This window comes from Mytilus californianus, unplaced genomic scaffold (assembly GCF_021869535.1).
Source record: "Mytilus californianus isolate M0D057914Y unplaced genomic scaffold, xbMytCali1.0.p SCAF_13, whole genome shotgun sequence".
Taxonomy (NCBI): Eukaryota; Metazoa; Mollusca; class Bivalvia; order Mytilida; family Mytilidae; genus Mytilus; species Mytilus californianus.
The window spans coordinates 38,820,130-38,842,476 of NW_026262615.1; the positions used below are offsets into that span (position 1 = coordinate 38,820,130).

General features: G+C 30.8%; 1 long non-coding RNA gene across 1 annotated transcript; it reads right to left on the bottom strand.

Annotated features, from left to right (window-relative positions):
* Positions 1–14,062: 14,062 nt before the first annotated feature.
* Positions 14,063–22,051, bottom strand: LOC127723625 (uncharacterized). The gene is made up of 3 exons (XR_007992149.1): positions 21,952–22,051; positions 17,097–17,175; positions 14,063–14,368 (listed from the first exon to the last, which is right to left on the bottom strand). It is a non-coding gene; the product is annotated as an uncharacterized LOC127723625 (long non-coding RNA).
* Between the last annotated feature and the right edge of the window lie 296 nt (positions 22,052–22,347).

Sequence of the window (22,347 nt, forward strand, 5' to 3'; positions counted from 1 at the left end):
ATTGTGTATTTTAAATAGTATGAATTGATTTGTTCGTATTTTTTCAATGAGCTACAGAACTTAAGTTTTGTGCAAATAAAAAATCTCGATTTTTTTGTCTTCTCTATAACTTGATGATACATGTATCACCTTTGAATAAACTTATTCTTTCGACAGAAAATTTTGTATGTGATTATATAAATCATATTGAAAACAAATTCCTATATACTTTTATGCAATTTTATGGATGGATTGTCTGAAACATGCTAAAGATAGTTATTATGTACATCCCTATTGAGAGGCCCTTGACATTCTGAAATTTTGTTGTTGACAGCCAGTGACACACACGATAACGTTTAAAAGTGTCCACCTCCAAGCTGTTATAAACATTCTTCTATATAAATTCGATATTTATACACACCAATAGAATGACCATAACAGCTATGTGTTAACAACGCAAAGTAACCACTAAATATTGTAACGAAATGAATTGAAATACCTCGTTTGCGCATGAAGAAGTGCAGTAATGATTACAAATTTATACAATATATTTGATATTTTAACTTGATAAATCTTTAATTGATGTTCTACTACCCGACAAATTCTCTCAAATGAAAGTGCATATTAAAGATTGGTATTTACTGTTAATAGCATTTCATATTTTTTTTATCTCAAAATATGATTATGTGGTATATTACCAGTGAAACAACTATCCGCCTGGCACGGATGTTAGTAACAATGTAGTAATAATTCTTATATGCTTTGCATATCTTCAAGTTCATAAATTGGATTGGTCAGTTAGAATTTTCCCCTTGGTTTAGACTTCGATAGACGATGTTGTCGACATTTCTTTCGTAACCAAGTCATGCGGAATACATATGCATGGGATTCTGGGGTTCTAAGATAATTGAAATATATAAACTAAAACACTACGGAATTGTTATTCTTTTTGTAATGCATCACATATAGAAATTATGCATTAGGGCTTGGATTAATGTATAGAATTATAATAAAATAAAATTTCGCAAAATTGCATGAATGATAATGATGATCTTGGTGCATTACCGTCATGGCAAACCATGACATCATATGAATGAGATTCCTCAAGTTGAAGGTTATTATGTTACTTGAACGCTTCAAATTCGGATAATATCTTATTAAAATTGAGTTTTTGTAGTAGCTGTTGTTTCATTATCGATTTTATTATATCTGTTGAACATTTATGGATTCCAGTCAGTCAAAATGGCGGCTCACTTCTTAGTTATGACATGTCAACACTGGATTTGATGGAAAATCGATAAATGTTTTATAACAGTTGCAAATGTTTGGGTTAAAAATTATCAGGCTTAAACACATTTTTTTTCTGAAGATGATTGTTGTGTAAACTGTGCGCTGACCAACAACCTTAACATTAAATCCTTCCGACTTTTATTTAGGTTTTGAGTTAATCGCCCAGTTTAGCATCCAGAAAAAAATGTGTTAATCAAACTGTATTCAAAATTGTTTAATCAAATACAGTTCGCAAATTTTACGGGAATCTTCAATTTTAGTATGTGATTGTTCTTGATACTTCTGAGCGGTTTCGAGTGGTGAAACGTTATAGATTTAACAGTATGCTGAGTTTTCCTTAGTTTCCACTCTATGTAGCCGATTCACACCATAACATGACAGATGAAATTGGTCAGCTATGTCAAAACTATTACTTTATTTGAAAGAAAAAAAAAAACACAATCTGTGTGTTTTAAGCTGGGTTTTTTTTGTAGATTATCTACGGTCGTCTATATCGTCTAACCGAATTTTTAACTGAATTGCAGTACTTATAATAGAATCTGCTGATTTCGCTGACCATAATAAATGGACGAACAATAAGAACTGCCAGTGTTTCATAAGAATATAAGAATGGTCATTTACATTTATCCATACATTGAGTGTATTGTGTGTTATGATTTTTGTTGAAAAATTTACATATACTTCACAATTCTTCCGGAGATCAGAATAATGTCTGCAATAATCGTATGTCTACATCTATATATGTAAACAAATAAAGGTAGAGTCTTGGAATTTATTTGGCCTTTTTAATTTTGTTGATTCGAGCAATATTGAAAAAAAAAACAAAGTCTGACCATAGAGAGAATTCGTTTGAACTTTACCTTGCAGCAATTTAGCCTCAAGCGTACACAGGTGTGAATTCAAGCGTACACAAGTGTGAATATTGTCATTTTGAATGGATTAACAGAAAGAGTAAAGCGTGTTTAATAAAGTTTAATACACCAAGATGAAATACCCGATGACAATAGAGAAATAATAATTAAATTGTATAAATTAATTGAAAATTAATATTCAATTTTTTATTTCCGGAAGTGTTTACAATATTAAAATGGAACAATTTTCGATTATGTTCTATGCAATTACCATAATTTGAAAATTAAAATATGAAGTTAAAAGAATAGTACTTTTAATCTTAAAAAATAATATGTTACATTTCCCAATTAATAATCATTGCACATCTTTTTTATTTACTTTACCGGAATTCTTAAACTTGTATTTAAATCTGGCGATGTTTAAATGCTAACAATCGTAAAACTTTAAAAGTTTTTAATTGAAAAAAATACAACAGTACAACATGCATGATTTTTTTAAATTTTCTTTTTAACATTTCATTCTTACATAATTAAATTCATTTGACAATCACTTAAACGAATTATTTGTGAAAAGAATACCAATTATCGTTTATTTCATTAATGAATATATACATACATATAAATTTAAGCTAATACATTATTTTGTTTGAGGATTTTTTTTAGGATAGCCGTCATTAAACCAAATTAGTAATACAGTAGTTGTAATTAAAGGGCATATCTTAGTAATGAATAACTGATATTGACGATTTTAGAATAGTTCGTCCCAACCTCGATGTTCTTGAAACAATCTTTACTAATCTATACTTGTAAGTTTCCTGACGTATAAGCGCCATTGAGGATGAGCTCCAGAGAAAGCAGACTAGTAGCGTTTCGTTAATTTGTTTGTTGGGGCAGGAGAGGTCATGCAACCGCTTACAGATAAATAAGCTTATGTTGTCAACACTATCAGAAAGAGTTCCCATCGTCGGATGGGGTATATGAAGGCTTCCAAGAATGAACAAGTGACATGTCTGACTCTGAACAGTTAGTAAACGGACTTAACAATGATCTATAGACATCGACCGCTTGTTCTTGATATTTGAAACTGCATGCATATATACGTTTATGAGAGTGATTATTTATCTTGTGTCTGACGAAAACTAAATGCCTGCATGGTTATATCTTGTCATACGTTTGTATTGGTTTGGTGGGTGTTCACTCAAAATCGTAATTCAAAAATTGTGTTTGTGAGATGTAGATTCACTTCAATACCGAATTTCGTCTATATATTTTGCAAGTGTATACCACGGAGAAGCTCTTAAGGTACATTATTCCCATTTTGTTTGGGTGTGAACCATCGATGTTTACAGCAATATTTAATGAATAAGATGATGATGGTAGAAAGAACTATGAGCGTCATGTGGCAAATATTACATGCATGTCGAACCATGAGTAGTCAATCTGTATGAAAAGATTTCCAATACAACCATATTGAGTAGAAATTTTTACATGCTTTACTCTCGTACTAGTATTACAGGGTTCTTGTGTCGTTTAACTCAGACACACATCTTTTATTTAAAGATGTATGAAAGGTTCTATATATATATATATATATATATATATATATATCTTAAATTTAACAATAATCAAACGCCTATAGGCAATCACTAAAATGGTATGAAGTTTTTATACAGCTTTATTCTTATTTACAGAATCATTAACAAACTAAATAAATTTAACAAAGAAACACCGTGACACTACGATATAACAAATGGGATACTTAACTATTTTTAACTATGCTATGCAGAAACTTAACACATCAAGCAGGAACATATGTATTAATATACTGTTCCCAGCATCAAGTTAGTGCACGTGAATACTAATTAGGAACACAATGTGTGATTTTGTATAACTAAAAATATCAAAGCGAGCAATAACTTTGTCAAGCAAACATTTTTTTTTCACTATGCCTGTCTTTATCTCCGCTCCTTTACAATAACTATTTCGCTTTTCGTCGATCATTCTCTATATTGTTCTCTATTCGGTTATTTTTTTTTCACTATGCCACTCTATCTCCGCTTCTTTACAATGACTATTTCCCCTGTCGTCCTAATCCTTATAAAGATAAGGACATTAATAAAGATACAATGTAGGGACAAAAGACATAGAAGGGGTTCTCTTATCTTCAGTGAATTAAAATTGATAGTGACTATAAGTGCAGCATTACTTTATATCTGCATGTTTGCCAATCGACAAACGCTTGTATTTGCGTGAAGAAATTTTTTTTTCAAAATGGTCCAGAATCATGACAAAACAATATTTATTTCACAAAAATTTTCAAAACATTTTTTTAAATTTTTTTAAACCTATTATCAGCAAAAATAGTAGATAATGTTATTATCAGAACATCATTCATTAAAAGGTGGAATTATAATTTCAAACACACACACGATAAACAACGTTTAGGGCCCTTAATAGCTTACTATTCGGTGTGAGCCAAGGCACCGTGTTGAAGACAGTACTTTAACCTATAATGGTTTACTTTTATAAATTTTGACTTGGATGGAGAGTTGTCTCATTGGCACTCATACCACAGCTTCTTATATCTATTAAGACACAAATATATGGTTCAATAAATGTTACCTGTGCACACCGGGTACCTCAATAAAGAGGCCATGCATGAACCTGTATTATATAATTGTGTAATACTAATTTTTAGTCGACAGGATGTCACTGGAATATCCAAGGAGGTGTATCTAATATACGTCCTTGCAATACCTAACTGAAAGTGTCGCTCTGACACGACATCTATCAATAATTCTGACATACCTATTATCAATTCGGGAGAAAGCCAAAATATATATATAATAAGATAACGTAAATCAAATTTAAAAAGAAAAAAAATTTTCCACCAAACATACCAGATAGAGTCACACATTAAACTGTTAAGTGTCTTTACAAGTGACCGTTCCGAATTGATCCCGTATCAATTTGATATAATTTAAAGATAAGTTAAAAAGAAAACACTTTTAATAAAAAAAATTGAGATGTCCGATATTTCGATATTTACATATCTACACAATGTATAACCTGGGAATATTATACTATATCAACATATTATGTCACAGCTAAAACTTTTTCCTAACATTGCTCATTGTCAATAGCCGTAAAATATCATAATTAAAAAAATGTTATTTTATATCGTTTAACTTTATTAATTGAAAAATTGTCTTGTCTAAATACGGAACTATTCTTTATACAAATCAATGCACTTTATATAAAAGAGGCATACTTATGAATCTTTTGTAAATCAGTGATTGTTACAAGAACACTGCATTTGTCTTTCATATAATTGAAACTTTTCTTCCTCATGAATTCTATATTTTTTTTAATCAACGAGATCTTATCATACCACGGTAATCCCCATTTGATGATGGGAGTTTTTAACGCTAGGTCGGTAAATCCCCGATTCTTTTTGTTCTTTGTGGTTTATAGATATCACGAGACTTTTTAGATTGAACATGCCGACAAGATGGCGATATGTCGAGAACTGATAGTGAATTTCAAAAATCGATTTTGATCTCTTTACATAGAGAATAAAAGTGTTTTATTGATGAATATGTCGTTTTGTATGCTTAAAGAACAAAATATCAATTTTTCATTTTTTTTCGGAGTTTCTCTTTAAACGCCATGTAAAACCGTTTTAGATTGCCGGTAAATAATTTATTCAAGAAAGATTTGGTGATGCTTCTCATATATCCTGTCCTGAACTGCAGATAGACCCAGTTAAGGAGGCAGATGGAACAATTGACGTACACATAGGATATCTTAATAAAAGAGAGGCGAAGGATGTGGTTTACATATTGTAATGTAGAGTTTTGTCTTATTTATACGAAGTAAATGCTTTAAATTTGAACGAGCAGGCGAGAGAGAATTTAATACATATTTCAGGAACAGTTTATTTGTTTAGAATCGACATTGGTGCGGACGCGAAGACTAAGCAATATAATTTTCTAGCTAGGATAGAAATTCAATGTTCAATATTACTTATTTCATATCTGTATGTGAAATTATATGTTATCGTTTTTTTCTGACAGGTCCGCTGAGTTTAATAGCCATTATTATGGAGTGTTTTCACCCAGATCAACTTATTCAGGAAGAGCAGTGTTTAATGCAGTAAATGGACCTGCCAAAGGTCTATACTGTAAGTTATACATTCAATATTGTACAAACGTTTCATGCACATTTTAGTCATCACTCATACCACATCTTCCAATATCAATCATACTTTAATGGTATGTTTTGCAATTTATATCTATAAGAATTGTATGTTTATATGTACAGATCTTCAATTGAAATATGAATATCTTAGCCCCGCTTGCTTAACCTGTAAACGGCTATGTTTTTTTTTTCTTTTCTTTAGGAGGGAGGGGCATTGCTCTGTATAAATATTGGTCTTCTTTTTGTCTAACTACTCTAATCATTGCCTATTCATATTGATAAAGCATTATCTGACAATGATTGTCGGTTGGCATAGGGTAATTTTCATAATTTCATTATTAAGTTGCTTTTCTTGTGTCTCAGGTTATAAAACGTTTTATTTTATATTTTAAGGCATTTTACTAAAGCACAATATTGAATAACTGTTCAAATAGTTCTCGGTTATTAATTTTTTATCGACTGTCTACAAACCTAATATCAGTGACAAATAAAGAAATAAAAACATGAGCTCTAGGTATTATCGTTGTTCTTGTGCATGTTTTCTTTATAATTACAGTTCCATTCACAGTTGTGGTTATTGATTACTAAGAATATATGCTCGTGTATTCTTGCATTCCTCATCCGAAGAGAGCAGGAACAAATTTAGGTAAATAATCAATTCATAATTTCATTTTTTCCCTGGAAAATTACAGTGATTGTCTGAAAGTCTTCTTGAAAAACGTATATACAAATCAGAAAGTCGTAAAACAATGTACCCATATGTTGCAACACATTCCTTAATTGGTTCATTATACAGATATGTGACTGTATATATTTCGACTTTTGTCAATTTTCCATCGAATATATCTTCAAATTTTACCGATGGCATCAACATTTGTAATTGTATAAGCCTTTGCTGTATTTCACAGGATGTGTGAAAGTTAAAAGGTATAAAAAATAAATTGTAACGGATTAAAATTTATTGTCAATTTATTTTTTAAATGCATCAGCTACATTACAGATCATAAAAATTTTCAAGGATTGACATGCTCTTTATAACTTCTGGACTATACAAGTGAATTCATGCAGTAAAAGAATTCAATAGAGATGACTTCTTATATCCTATTTATTTTTCAGAGTTTGTTATCGTTTACTCACGAAAACGAGATAAACTGACTACAGAAATCAAGAATCGCCTGTCAAGACTACATGACCAGTATGGTGTAAATGCAAATAACTTCAGTTCTTTTTATCAGAGTAAAGAAACAGTAGGACATCCATTATCACTGTACTAGTATACATTTCTGTTTAGGGCCAGCTTAAGCACGCCTCCTGGTATGGGAGTTTCTCGCTGCATTGAAGACCCATTGGTGGCCTTCGGTTGATGTCTGCTCTTTGGTCGGTTTGTTGTCTCTTTGACACATTCCTCATTACCATTCTCAATTTTATGTGAGACAAAATCATAACGCGTAGACTTGTAGTAGCTTAACAAAGTGAATATCGTAACTTAGACCACACCTGGTACTGAGATCAAATGTAAAATTGTAGTATAATTATCTTCATGTTTATTCTGTTATTTTTAGGTCTGAAATGTAACTATACAATAGTCTTGGACAACCTAATGTGTTAAATGATTTTTAGAGAAGTAAGAAAGCAAATGCTGTAATTTATACCTTTAAATAAAAGTAAACTTTTATAGTCTCTTTTCCGATTTACTATTTAGTATGAACATATGAAATTGTAGTCCATTATATTTATTGATTATTGCTTTTCTGCCAATTGATAAAGTTTCCAAACATCAGGATTAACTTTATATTTGATGAATGTACAGTGTTTCTTTTGGCGCTAGTTTTATCTATCACTCAGTATCAGATCACATCAAAATTGTAACTTGCTAATTTTGTCAATAACCCTTCAAAAAATATATGCAAACATTCTGTTTAAATTGTGTTTTCTAATCCTGCATAATTGTAATATGATATAGGAATAGAAAAACAAATAAGAAAGCTACACAGTTGTGCCTTTTAATGAAATTGTAAAACAGTAAAAAAATTCATAAGGGGTTCCACGGAACCCTGTGGCTCGCCTGTGATAGCTGCTGTCACTGTAAAAGTGTAATGTTAAAATAAAGAGTCCATTTATCAGTGAAATACAGAATAAAAAAAAAATCAAACCTTTTCTTTAGATTCTATTTCTTGGTACTAAAGATTAGCTTCTTTCCAAGTTCCATAGCAACAAAAGTTGTCCATCAACAAAGGTTAATAAATCTATTATCATATAAAAAAAATTTCATCCCAGACTGTCTGTAAATGTTAACTGTAAAATTAAAGTCCATCTATTAGAAAAATATTGAAAATGAAAAGAATATATATATTCAAAAGTTTGCTTCAGACATTGTCTTTTAAATTGGCATTAGCTGTCAAATTCGTGTTCACCAATTTAACTCAAATTCTCATATTTGATTTATAACATACTCAAACGTATATCCAAATTACAACAGGTCTAAAATAAATAGTTTGGATTTTCCGAGTTTTCAGATTTTCTCAAATTTTGTCATATTTATACTTCTAAAATCAAAATACGTATGCTATGTCTTAAACTATTGGCTTTCCAATGTGATGGAATAGAACATATATTTTATAAACCCGAGTGATCTATTACCTGATATTATGAAATTTGATTAAAATGAAAACAAAACTTTATTAATTGCATGCCTTCGAAGCGCTTTTCTGGATGTACATCCACCAGGAACACTCATAGCCGAATATTTGAAAATCAAGAATGTATAAAGATCGAAACACTTTGAGAGCTATATGATAAAAAAGACCCCAAAAGGAAAGCCAATTTCAATTGGTGCACTATAAAGAGATTCACATACTTTTATCTCGAAATTTGAATTGTATTTGTCCTAGACTCGAAAAAGGATAGAAATGCTCGTAAAAGCGTCGCATACTTCCTGTTTCTATGCTTTCTACACATACATTTCATATTTTGAGAAAATGTATGTTTATTCTATATGTTCATGTTCCTTGCATATACTTGAATACAATAATCCAAAGAAATTCACTATGAGATTATTATTTTCCATCCAATGGACCCTTGGATTGTAAAGTACAAGAGATTCATATCAAATATCTTCTTTTTCCTGTTTGTAATGGATTTTGTAAACATCTTCTACATAGACAATGACAGACATGAATGCTATTTCTCATTTGAAAACATATTTGCTACATTTATGAAGTTTATGAACATGGAAATTGTCAAGAGCAAATGGAATCTGTTATCAACATTTTAAAATGTATCAAAATGCAATATCGTAAATTCATAATTGCGTGGGTGCATTAACTACTGTAACAATAATTGTCAAAAGAGAAAAAAAAAACACGAACGAAATTTAAAAACTTTAAATCTTATTCAGCCGAAACATTTCTTTTTGGTAGTTTAAACAGGTCACGTAAGTATAAAGATAAATGATTTGCCATTGGCTACCGACTACGTTATGTGTCCACAACTATATATATATTAACATATATATGACAATACGAGTTCAATGAATCAAGTCATATACAAAGTAATAAGCTGATACAATTATGGATTTCCTTTTTGGAATACTTAAAAGTTTCAGCATGCGATAGGGATATATTGCATGGAGAATTAACTAATTTCACATTACACTGCAACTTTGCTTTTTGCGCAGTCAAATTGTATTGTATTACGAAATATTATACATACTAATAACTTTTATTAAAGAAACCCTAGGGATAAACTTTAAGCCTAAAATGACGCGAGTTGAAAAGAAAGAGCCAGACTCCCCCATAAGAACAAAAGTTATCAGATTTTTATTAAATATCTTGACCATTTGGACATGTACGAACATATCTCAGCACATGTTTTATTTCAAGCAACTTGGAGAAAACCATCGGGTTATAAATAATGTTCCATGTCTTCAAAAGCCTGGATGTCCCCTTTTTGACATATAATTCAAATTTAACGATCACACCCATTTTCAACCAATTAAATCAGCGCACTGTAAAATCAAAGCTACAATGCACAATTCAAACATTTTTATTCTGAAAAATTATTTTTTTTCGTAATATTTCGATAGGGGAACGTAAATCGTATGTTGATCAACTTATCAGGAAATCTGATCATCATGATCATCATGATCATAGCAAAATTGTAAAATATAAATATTTGAACTCTAAACACAGTTGTCATACAATTTATAACAGATATTGCTATATTGTAAGATGGGTCAGACTTGCTCCAAGATATATATACAGTGATATTCATACACTTTTCTTTACTTATAGAAAAACACAGGCATTACAAAAAAATAACATATGACAAAAACATATAAAACTAAAGCAATGAGCACACAATTTAGCGCAAACTCCAAGTAGATATATCTTCTATTGGCAATGACAAATTGTTTTTGGAAATAGAAACGTCCTCCTTTTGTTCGAAATACCATGTCATGATAGCATTAATATTCATTTTGCGACAATATATAGAACTACGCACTACTGTATAGTTTGAAATAATGATAATTTATATTTTTTTTCGTTTTCCAGTTTTCCAGTTTACTGTGCATATAGATATGTATGATAAGGTTAAAATTCGATATCTTATGATAGTCGTAGCAAAATGGGATAGAAACAGAATGATTAAATATAATTAAGCTAGGTAATATTAACATAACTTTGGTCTATACAATTCCATGCTAAAAACATAGCAAAACGAAAATTGAATCATAATTGTTTGGTTAGAATAATGCAAACCAAATGAGATAAATAATTTAAAATTCACCACTAAAACACTCGTGTATACTTGGTAGGACTTTTTTTAAATAGAAATAAATAATCATTTTTACGGAGGAATTCCTTGATAAGTATTTATCTTTTTCAACACTCATTTGGTAAATGAACAAATATGTTCATCAACATCTACACAACTGTTGATTTTTAAACTGCAGTAAAACTGAATAAAATTACACTGGTATCGAACATAATATAATCGTGTTATCTTATAAACAGCTAGTCGCAAACAATATTGCTAAAGACAGGTGAATAACTAAATTGGTTACTGAAAAAAGAAAGAAATTCAGAAATAATTTCGCATATCCTGCAATGTTCAGAGCAAAACAAAATGCTATGAATTAATAATAGAACTAGAGCATTTCCTATGCATGATATAAAGGTACACTCCTGACTTCAAAAAACTAAGTTATTTCTACATGGAGTCAATTAATCGACGTTCTCCCACAATTGCTATCGTTTTGTCGTTTAATAATTAGTTTCTATTATTTCAGGTATGCAATGGAAGATAATCAATCACAATACATATTCACAACACGTAAACAGCATTGTTTCTATTTTTCACTCGATTCCGAAAAGTGTATATAGATATCAACGGATGTCCTTGATTGGGACATATCGTCAGCTGCCCAGTCAAACATTTCTGGGTTAAAAGTACTTTTACCTCGAGATGAAATGCGCAAAGGGGGGTCTGCAGTTTTGTTTATCACGGCAATGCGGCATTTACTAGAAGCAATTTGTCTCTTTTCTTAGAAAACAACTTAGTGTTTACATCAACATATCATTAAAATTTCTTGTTCATTGAATTAACCAAAATGAACTGTGGGCTACTGTGCAATAACGTTTCTCCATTATAAGTATTCTGTAAACAGGAAATTAATGAACGATTGATATAAAATGCCATACATGAAATATTATGCCATTAGAAGGAACAACTATACGGTGACACGCTTCCAAAAAGCAAGAAAACAATTTTTGGTTTATAGTTTCTTAAACAAAATACTTTGCAAAGTCTCTAAAATGCATGATCATTGTGGGTAATAATATTCATATAATAGGAGTTTACGTAAAAGAATGGTTGATGTGAAAACATCTCACACGGTATATACATGACACATGTTCATGTGAGGCTTGATACAAATTTAAATTAAAAATTTAATAAAACAATCATACACATCGTTTTTGTGTGTAAATCACATAACATAAACTGCTGGATAAAGGAATTAGATATTGCTAATACACTTAAAAACTCAACATGTACACCTACGACACTACAGTCTTGAATACTCACAGGTCTGTTCCGTGTTCCTTTTAGAATTTCAATCAAACATGAAGAACTGTATCTTCCTTCATTGTACTGGATACTTAAATTACATAAGTGTCTTTCCACAAAACCTCTTTCGAAACTATTTATATCAATCTTATCAGCAATCCAAGACGGGCTTCAAAGAAATTGTGAAACTTCCTACTCTAGCGGTGTTATCAGATGTGGATACTTAAAAGTGCCAGACATCTGTTAGAGTACACACATTCAAAGTCTCTTTCATCATGAAATAGTATAAACAAAATTGACATATCTACTCTTTGCACAAGTATTCATTATTCCAAATAACTGACAAACTAAAACAATTGGTCCTACTGTGTTTCGTAAAAAAGAATGACTAATTGAAATACAAATATCTTGTTTTAAATCAAACTTTGTATAGAAAAACCCTTGTTCACTGATTTTTTTATTGACAACATATTTTTTACGTTTGAAGGACTTTTAATTCACCAAACAATTAGCATTCCCTTTGGGAACTAATTGTGCTCCTTTTCTTGTCGACTTGTATCTTTATTCATATTAGGCCGACTTCATACAGAAGCTTCTCAGGAAGAATTAACAGAAGCTTGCATTATTATTAATATCACGGTCCGCTATATAGATGATGTACTACATAATTCATGAGTTTGGTGACTATTTGAAATTTATAAAATTATCTATTTCATCAAACTTGTCATAATAGAGGATAAAATAGATACATTCAAGTCTTCCTAATAGCCTGACTTACATCTAAAAGTTGACAATGAAGGTCGCTTGAGTGCAATTTTTTACAACAAAACGATCTCCCAGTTGATACGATACTTCAGAGCTTTCATTGTCTTGATAGAGGATTGCTGCTTACAAGGAATTAATAAAACAAATGGTTCGAAGAGGTGCAGGTTGACGTCATCCCATCGAAAAGTTCAACGGACTCTATTACGAGTTGGTTGATTGTCATTGAGATCTGTTTCACAGATGACGACAAACACGTTCCAATTGTACGTGTCGTAACCAAAGTCCTGTCCTCTTGTCATCGAATCTGACATCAGAGACTTAGACATATCACCAAATTTGTACTTACACGAATCCGACGGATGCCGCATGTGGAGCAGGATATGCGTACTCGTCTGGAGCATCTGGGAAAACCTCTGGTTAATAACATTAACGGTACCAATTTTACTGCATTAGGTTGGCATTTCGACAATAAATGTCTCTTCAGTGATGATCGAGGTTCAAATATACAAACTAAAATAAGCCTCGAAGAGCTGATCAAACCAAAAAGGGCTTAAGGTAAAGCCAAACCCGGACAAGAAATCAGAGCTTAGCGGGATATATATTCCCTAATTTATGATGTTTCTGAAATTTGTTACCATCAAATTTAAATCAAGCAATATCCGTGTTTATGCTAGTTCCAAAGTAGTAGCTAAATGTACTATATATATATATATATATATATATACTCAAATTAAAGTTAGATAATGTATGTTACATTCTAAATTACGATTTCTAGTATCTGTTGAAGCTACTCAAAATATACGTAATTCATTGTAAATAAAATTATGGGTTAGTATTACATGGAATGTAATGTATTGTTTTCGATAATTACAAAAGTATGATGATTGTTCTTCAAATATACATAAATGTAGTGTTGCAATGAAGTTTACTTGAGAGAGTACACTGTCAATTGTCCACAAAACAAGAGAATTATAATTTAAAAATATCTACATATAATCTTAAAGTATGTAAGAATAAATTATTAACAAATGTTATTGCAACAAAAATAATTGCCTCTGTTCTTTTTGTTGTTGAAGGGGTCTTCCACTCTATCCGTATCACTGTCTAATCAATTTCTTCTCATGGTCCTATATATTGCACGTATACAATATATAATTATCATTGCAACTACGGGAATTCCGAGAACAGCACAGAAGATTATTGCATAGTGTGTTCTAAAATAAACAACGTTTCCTATCAGATTTATTTGTCAATCATCATAATGTTGAGCTACAAATACATATGCAATTAATGAAATTTTGAGTATACTGTAAAGTGTAATTATATTCAATACTACACATAGTAAATAGAAATAATCTCTTTTGATCTTTTTTTTTAAAGAATTAATAACCATTTTCATATTTCGTTACAGGTAACCTCGGTTTAAAACAAAGTACTTGTATCGTCATAATGAAACATTATCTACAAAGAAATATTGACAAAACAATGATCAGGCTATGTACTCTGATTAAATGATTTTGAAATAAAGGTATGTTTTTGCTGTACAATTCTACCATATTAAAAGTCACATTGATATAAATTAAATGATATGAACACTTGATGATTTTCCTCCGTCCGAAACGTTTATCCGGATTTATCAGGAATGCTTGAACCTAACCATTTGAAAAGTAAGGATGCGTAAATACGCTGAAACGTTAGAAACCATATGAGCAAAACGGGCTGAGTTTGAGACTGCGTTTTTTGCTGTGTATTTGTTTATTTCATATTGTTGAAAGGTGTGGGGGAGGGTTCAGATCTAAAAAAAAAACATGTTTAACCACACCACATTTATATGTGTCTGTCCTAAGGCAGAAACCTCTAGCCTTTGTTAGTCTTGTGTTTTCTTTAATTTTTGTTCTTTTGTATGTTTCGCTGAACTTGTATGCATTATTGATTAGGGGCCAGCTGAAGCCCGCCTCAGGATGTGGGATTTTTCTCTCTGCGTTGAAGACCAATTAGAGGCCTTGTTTATCAAGAACGCTCAAACGTAAAAAAATGAAACAACCAGGGATCATTAAATACACTGAAATATTCGGATCTTTGTGACCAAAAATAAAATTCACCAAGCAGAATAGCCAATTCAACACAAGTCAATTTTGCAAAGGGGAATTGGAACATTGAATACTTGTTAATTCCATAATTCATGAACTAAGAATTTTACATAGAAATATCATGAATATGTTAGAAGTGTTAGAACAGAAATGTACTACTGAACCGATGATACCCTCAGGGAATAACAGTCTACCAGCTTCTGTATCGACCCACTGCTATTAAAAGAATGAGTTCGACATAACGTTTAATTGATTGATTAAATGATTGATTGTTTAGTGTTTCAGGACTAATGTCTAATTCTTGGCGGTCAGCTTTTATTGGTGAAGGAAGCCAAAGCTCCCGGCGATAAATACTTACCTGGAGCAGGAAAACTGACAATTCTAGTCAATTAAAATTTGTGTCGAACACTACTGCCACGTGAGGGATTCGAGCTCACAACCTCAGTGTTAATAGGCTAGTGATACAGTGGTTAATCTACGAAGACAACTCGGATACCGGAAAATTCCAGACTACATTTTTTAACGTCTGACTGATCGTTAAAGTTTGAAGTTGAAAGAATGTTTTACAGGACATTTTAGTACTTTATCAAGCCCATGTCTTGTTTCATAATTTTTATTAACGTCTGTTATGCATACTTAGAAAAGGAATGAATTCTTAAGGAACAAAAAAAGTAAATATTAGATCGCGGTTTTCCTAGATGTGCAATCATTGTTTATATCCCTTATGTTAAAAATATAAACTTATAAACCATTTGTGTGACGTCCAGGCTTGGGGTAATTGTAATTGCAATCATTAATCGATTATAATTTTTCAAGTAATCACTGTAATCATTAATCAGTCAAAAATCTTATTACATGTAACTTAATTTAATCAATTACTTTTCAACATACCTTGTAATCCTGATTACTTTTTGATTACATTCTCATTACAATGAAAAAATTCTCAAATTGTGTTTATGGTCAATATAATTATCATGTCTTAAACAAACATTTTTATTATTCAAATTTTAAAAAAAATATATGACTTGTTAATATAGTTTTGTTTTACTTTAAGAATGTCAAAATATTATGAAATATGGATATACATGTAATTTGATACCAACAAATGTTATTTTAATGATTTTTTTAAATTGCTTTGTGAGGACATCAAGGAAAAATGACTTGTGTAGTAAGTAAAACTCACTGGTATAGAAATTTAGTTTCTCTCATTCCAAAATCCTTTGGCAAAAATATGCTCAAGACTGGCCATATGCATAGTAAGTTCAGATCAGCATTTTTAGCTATATTATGTGTACAGTGAATTAGTTGATGATCATTGTAAAAAACATGAAAAAGGTTCAGATATGTAAAGTTTGAAGTTTTAATTTAATAACATATCAAATAAAATCCTTTCTGAAAAAGTGCTACAGTTATAAAAGAGGGACAAAAGATACCAGAGGGACAGTCAAACTCATACATCGAAAACAAACTGACAACGCCATGGCCAAAAATAAAAAGACAAACAGACAAATAATAGTACAGATGACACAACATAGAAAACCAAAGACTAAGCAACACGAACCCCACCAAAAACTGGGGGTGATATTACCTTTATTCATTATCATTATTCAAAAAGGTTATTTTGAAATTCATTGTAATAATATGTAATCATGATTACTGCCCATGTAATCATTATATTAATTAGTTACTTTGAGAAATGGTGTAATCATTATTTAAATTTAATCGTATAATTGACAAAGTAATTGTAATTTAATCAATTACATTGAAAGTAATCGGACCCATCTCTTGTGACGTCAGGATTAATTTGTTTTAAATGGATTTACACATGTATCGCTTCAAGAACAAAACTTACCCTGAATCATCTATACAGGTCTCATATCTTTTTCCCATTGGGTAGGTATCATAACAATATTTACCATTAGTTGGAATAACTGTAAAACATGATAAAAAGCTTAACGCTTAATTAACATGCATCGACAAACAGATATGTGTAGTTATTATCCCTGCAAAAATGAAACAATATGTTTGGTCTTAAGCTTTAAAAGTCTTGATACGCAATATCATTCTTGTCTTGCCGGCGACGAAAATTCGCAGTATGCGAGACATAGGTATTACTATCCGGTGGCGGCGGCGGCGGCGTAAACTATTTGCATAAAGCTTTATATTTCAGAAGGTAGAAGACCTGGATGCTTCATATCTATTTTTGCAGATACCTTATATTACGAAGTTTCCCTCAACCACTTGTCCATTGTCCTTGACCTCATTTTCATGGTTCAGCGACTGCTAAAAAAATTAGTTTTTTTGTCATGTGAATTACATTGTTATAAGTAATAGGATAACTATATTTGGTATATGGGTTCCTTGCAACGTCTATATTTCCGTTAGGCAGAGTTCACCTGACTTCGACCTCATTTCATGGATCAGTGATCAAGGCTAAAATTACGTGATTAGGTCCATTTCTCAAACACTAGAAGCAGTAGGTCAACTATATTTGGTGTATTGAATGATTGTAATAGGTACATTTCAGTTTGGCAGGTTTCATCTGCCCTTGACCTCATTTTCATGTTTTATTGGTCAATGTTAAGTTTCTGTGTTTTGGTCCGTTTTTCAAGTACTATAAGCAATAGGTCAACTATATTTGGTGTATGAAATAATTGTAATGGGTACATTTCAGTTTGGCAGGTTTCATCTGACCATGACCTCATTTTCATGGTTCATGGGTCAATGTTAAGTTTTTGTTTTTTGACTGTTTTTACGTACTATAAGCAATAGGTCAACTGTACTTGGTGTATGGAATGATAATAAGGTGTACCTGTCTGTCTGGCAGGTTTCATCTGACTTTGACCAGATTTTATGGTTCATTGGTCAATATTAAGTATTTGCGTTTTGGTCTGTTTTTCAATTAGCATACGCAATAGGTCAACTATATTTGGTGTATAAAGAATTGTAAGGTATGTATGTCTGTCTTACTCGATTTATCTGACCTTGACCTCATTGTCATAGATCTTTAAAAATGTTTAATTTCTGTAATTCTTTTAGCAAAACCTTTATCTTTAAGACTTTCAACATAAAATCAATGGTCAGTAAAGCAGGCGAGACATTTCAGCATGCGCACGCTTGTTAAATATATTACATCAGTTTGAATATAACGTCCACAACAAATCTTTAGACTATTTTTATACAACTTGATTGAATTAAATTTGACAATTAATGCATATGACATCAATATATTCCTTGTAGGCAACCGTTTTTTAGTAACCAATGTACAGATATGTAGTTAACAGACTTTTTGACTGTATAAGATAACCTTGTCTTGTATCAGGACAGTTCAAAACAGCCTTGAACAGGGTGAAAGTACCATTTGTTATGTAGTAAATATTAGGCTATTATTGTTTTGAAAATATACAACATTAACTAATTTCATAAGTGTTTGGTGAACATATTGACTACATATATTTTAATGAAACCGATACTGAAAATTACTAGGGGAACAGTTAAGTCTGCCTCATATCTTGACTATCATCGATCTAGAAAATAGCGACAAAACTTATTTCGACGTTTCAATTGTGAAGTTTTCATTTCGGTGTAGCAACATTCCTGAAGCGCCTGTATATGTATCTCAGATAACACCAAATTTTAGAGCTTGAGTTTTCCGTACACGATTGTCTAGAGGTTTACTGCCTCTCGTGCAGATTTAATAATTTTCAGTTCTTACTAGATCACATTAATTATCCCCTTATCTTAAATATAAATGAATTGAAGAACTTGATATTGATTGAAATATAAAATGCATGTTAGCGGTTTGTGTTTAACTGGGTTTCGATCTGTAAAAAGACAGATCAATGATATACTTTTATTTCTTATCGAAGTTTTATGTGTCCTTTATTTTTCTTAACCTATATTGTTTATATTTTAATTTTAGGTCTTCAATACTGTTGAATTGTGTACTTAATTTGACCTTTTTAATTATTTTTAGTTGTGCATCCCTGATGAATCTTTAGTAGACGAAACTCGCGTCTGGCGTACCAAATTTTAATCCTGGTATCAATGATAAGTTTATTTACAGCTATCGGGATTGTTTATTTTATAGTTATGTTAAAACTACATAACCGTGTTTTCAGCCTAAAGAGAATGATACATATATATTCTTATATTGTGTTTCCAAAAGAACAAGGGCGAGCATTTCGAGAAGAGATTAGCTACTTTCTGTGAAATTACTATCATTCGTGGAATAAAACTTTTTGTAAATGTTGCTAGAAGTTGTAAACCCCGAATTAAAATGTATGCGTGCTTCGGCAAATCAACGAAATCAAATATCGAAGACTACAAATGTTTTCCCTGTCAAATATAGCTGGTGCTCATGAAAATACACAAATCCACAATTTTCCATATCGTTAGTTTTTGGACAATTTATGTGTGTTGTACAATGATGAATACTATGCTACTGGAAATTTCAAACGATTGAAGAACAGAAACATCTGCACTAATGGTATTAGAATTAGGTTTTCTATTTATTCTTCCATATCAATGAACATTTTGGAGACAAATTTGAGTCAACAGATTGGTCTAGTTATCTCTTGTGTGTCTAATTTGCGCGTTTTAATGTTTTATACAAGAATTTTTGTTCTAAATTTGGTAAAAAAGAACGTTTGGATAACTATCATTATATGGCAATCAAAATGTAATCAAAGCAAACAAAATACTTAAACTAATTCTAATGCGACAGAATAAGTTTATCTATTTTCCTATGCATTTATACTAACATTTGAAATGAGGAACGTAACAAGATACTTATAGCTGTTTAAATGATGATTAAGTACTTAAAACAGCTGTCATAATATACCTTATCATAAGGAAAGTGGACAAAATATTTTGGTAATAATACATGGTTTTCAATCAAGAAGTATCAGTTTATACATTGATTAAAGTTAATGATTTGTTCTTATTATTGTTGTTGATTTCAATATATATAAGTCAATATTTGGAAGGTAATACAATATATCCATATGCTGTAGGTTTGGTGTAATGCAAATATGATAACGCTCTTTATGAAATGTTATATTTAAATCTATTGACTGCACATTTGAATTTAAAATATATCTTATCTCATTTCATTCCTCTATCAATAATCTAGTTGCGAAATCTAAAATAAAGCATTTACAATGATAAAGTTTTTACCGTAGCATTTACCATGATAAAGTTTTTACCGTCTTTATAGTACAATGTAAATATATTTGATTGCTAGCTTTGAAATAGCCAACCGCAATTTTCCAAAAATCGTTTTATCGTAACTGCAGGACTGAAGATAAATGAAAAAATATTTTACCTGGAAATCTTAGAAACACATATTCGGGAAGTCAGTTATGATTTAGCGAATCCATCCGAATAATTACCAGCTTTCTTTTCGAATAAGCTAATTAAGAGTAAATGATATGTTTGAATCGATATTGAACGTCTAACATTCTACATTGAGATTGTCGTTGTAAGAAATTAACGAATATTGAAAATAGGTAGGGTTAGGGTTGAGGAATTGACAAGGTTCGGGTAATTGACTGACAATATGTCATGGTTCTAATATGTTTGGCATGTTTCAAGTTTAAGTTTAACATTCTCATTTTATATCAATATGGATAAATATTTTGAAGGTGCCCGTAAATAACACAATTTAATAATGTAATTTATAATCAACAGATAATTTCTACAGACATTCGGTGCGAATAAGTTTAGATTCAGAAAGTTTTAGGTCTTTTTGACCAAGAATCGTTTATCTGTCTGTCTATTACAACATCTTTAAGATCTACAAATAGCGTGTGTGGGATCAGGAGTCATATGTCATATGTAAAACCTGAGAACTTTTACAAATATGCTTATCAAGACCCGGTATGATCCATGATAGAAGTTACTGAAAACAATGGAAATGGTATAAATTGTTTTACTGCCCACAAGGCCCCCTTTTAGAAACTAACGTTCGTGATATTTTTTTAAATAGTTGTATGCGCCACTTGAAGTTTCGGACAAAGAGATATTATAATTCTTATTTGAAAATCATGTGCCGCTACCTAAGTATGGATTTGTTTTTATTTTAAATGTGTGTAATATAAATGTTTGTTAAGTTTCAATTTATTTGTCCTATTTCTTAGATCATTTTTGTGAAGCGAAGATCATTTATCTTTTATTTCGTCAGTTTTTTATGGGCTCCTTCTTTCTGAATTGCTCATGGAGGTTGGTATATTCGTTATAACATTGTTTATCTTGTTTTATCTTTTTATATTCTATGATCAAATTTAACGAGAATTGTGTACGAATTACTTCTTAACTGTATACGTTTTACATTTAATGATTGATTGACTTCTGTTTGCTTAGCGTCCGTTAAACATACAAATATACTTAAAGTTTTAGTACTATATTATTTAAATAAAAGTGGGTTTTCTTGTTTACAGCATAATTTAGAAAAAAAACATGCTAAATTTGTAAAAATCAATGTTAATTTGGCGTTTAGTTTGTGTAATACTAGAATTACATTTGTAAAATCCTCTAGCAGAAAGCTGTAGTGAAAATGTTGGAATAATCACACTCTAAAGAAATCAAAACTTATATTTTTTGAAACTTTGATAGTGTAATTTGCTTATACTTAAAGAAATATCGATGACAAGATATCAATTGAATATGTATCTAAAGTGTAACTTTACAACAATTAAAATACGTACATAAAGGATAACAAAACATTGCAAAAATAGTCCATATATACATCGCGACACTATAATTCTTCTAGAACATCCGTACGAATATATTACCTGACAATGACTGATTTACTTGGCATGAAATCAAAAATGCATATATAGTTATATATATAGAGACATATTTCCGTGTATACATGGTATATATGACATAATTGATGTCCAATTACAATGTATTCGTACAGCAGAGCTATAGAAAAACATTACAATAACAGGTGTTACACGGAAACTTTTTTATGAATAGAGTCACTCGTGCATTCAGTGACTTCATAGGCAATTTATCGTACACCTTGTGACCTAATTACCTTATTTTATAAATATAATTTATATGAAAAGTGTTCATAAAAATTATATTTATAGAAAAAG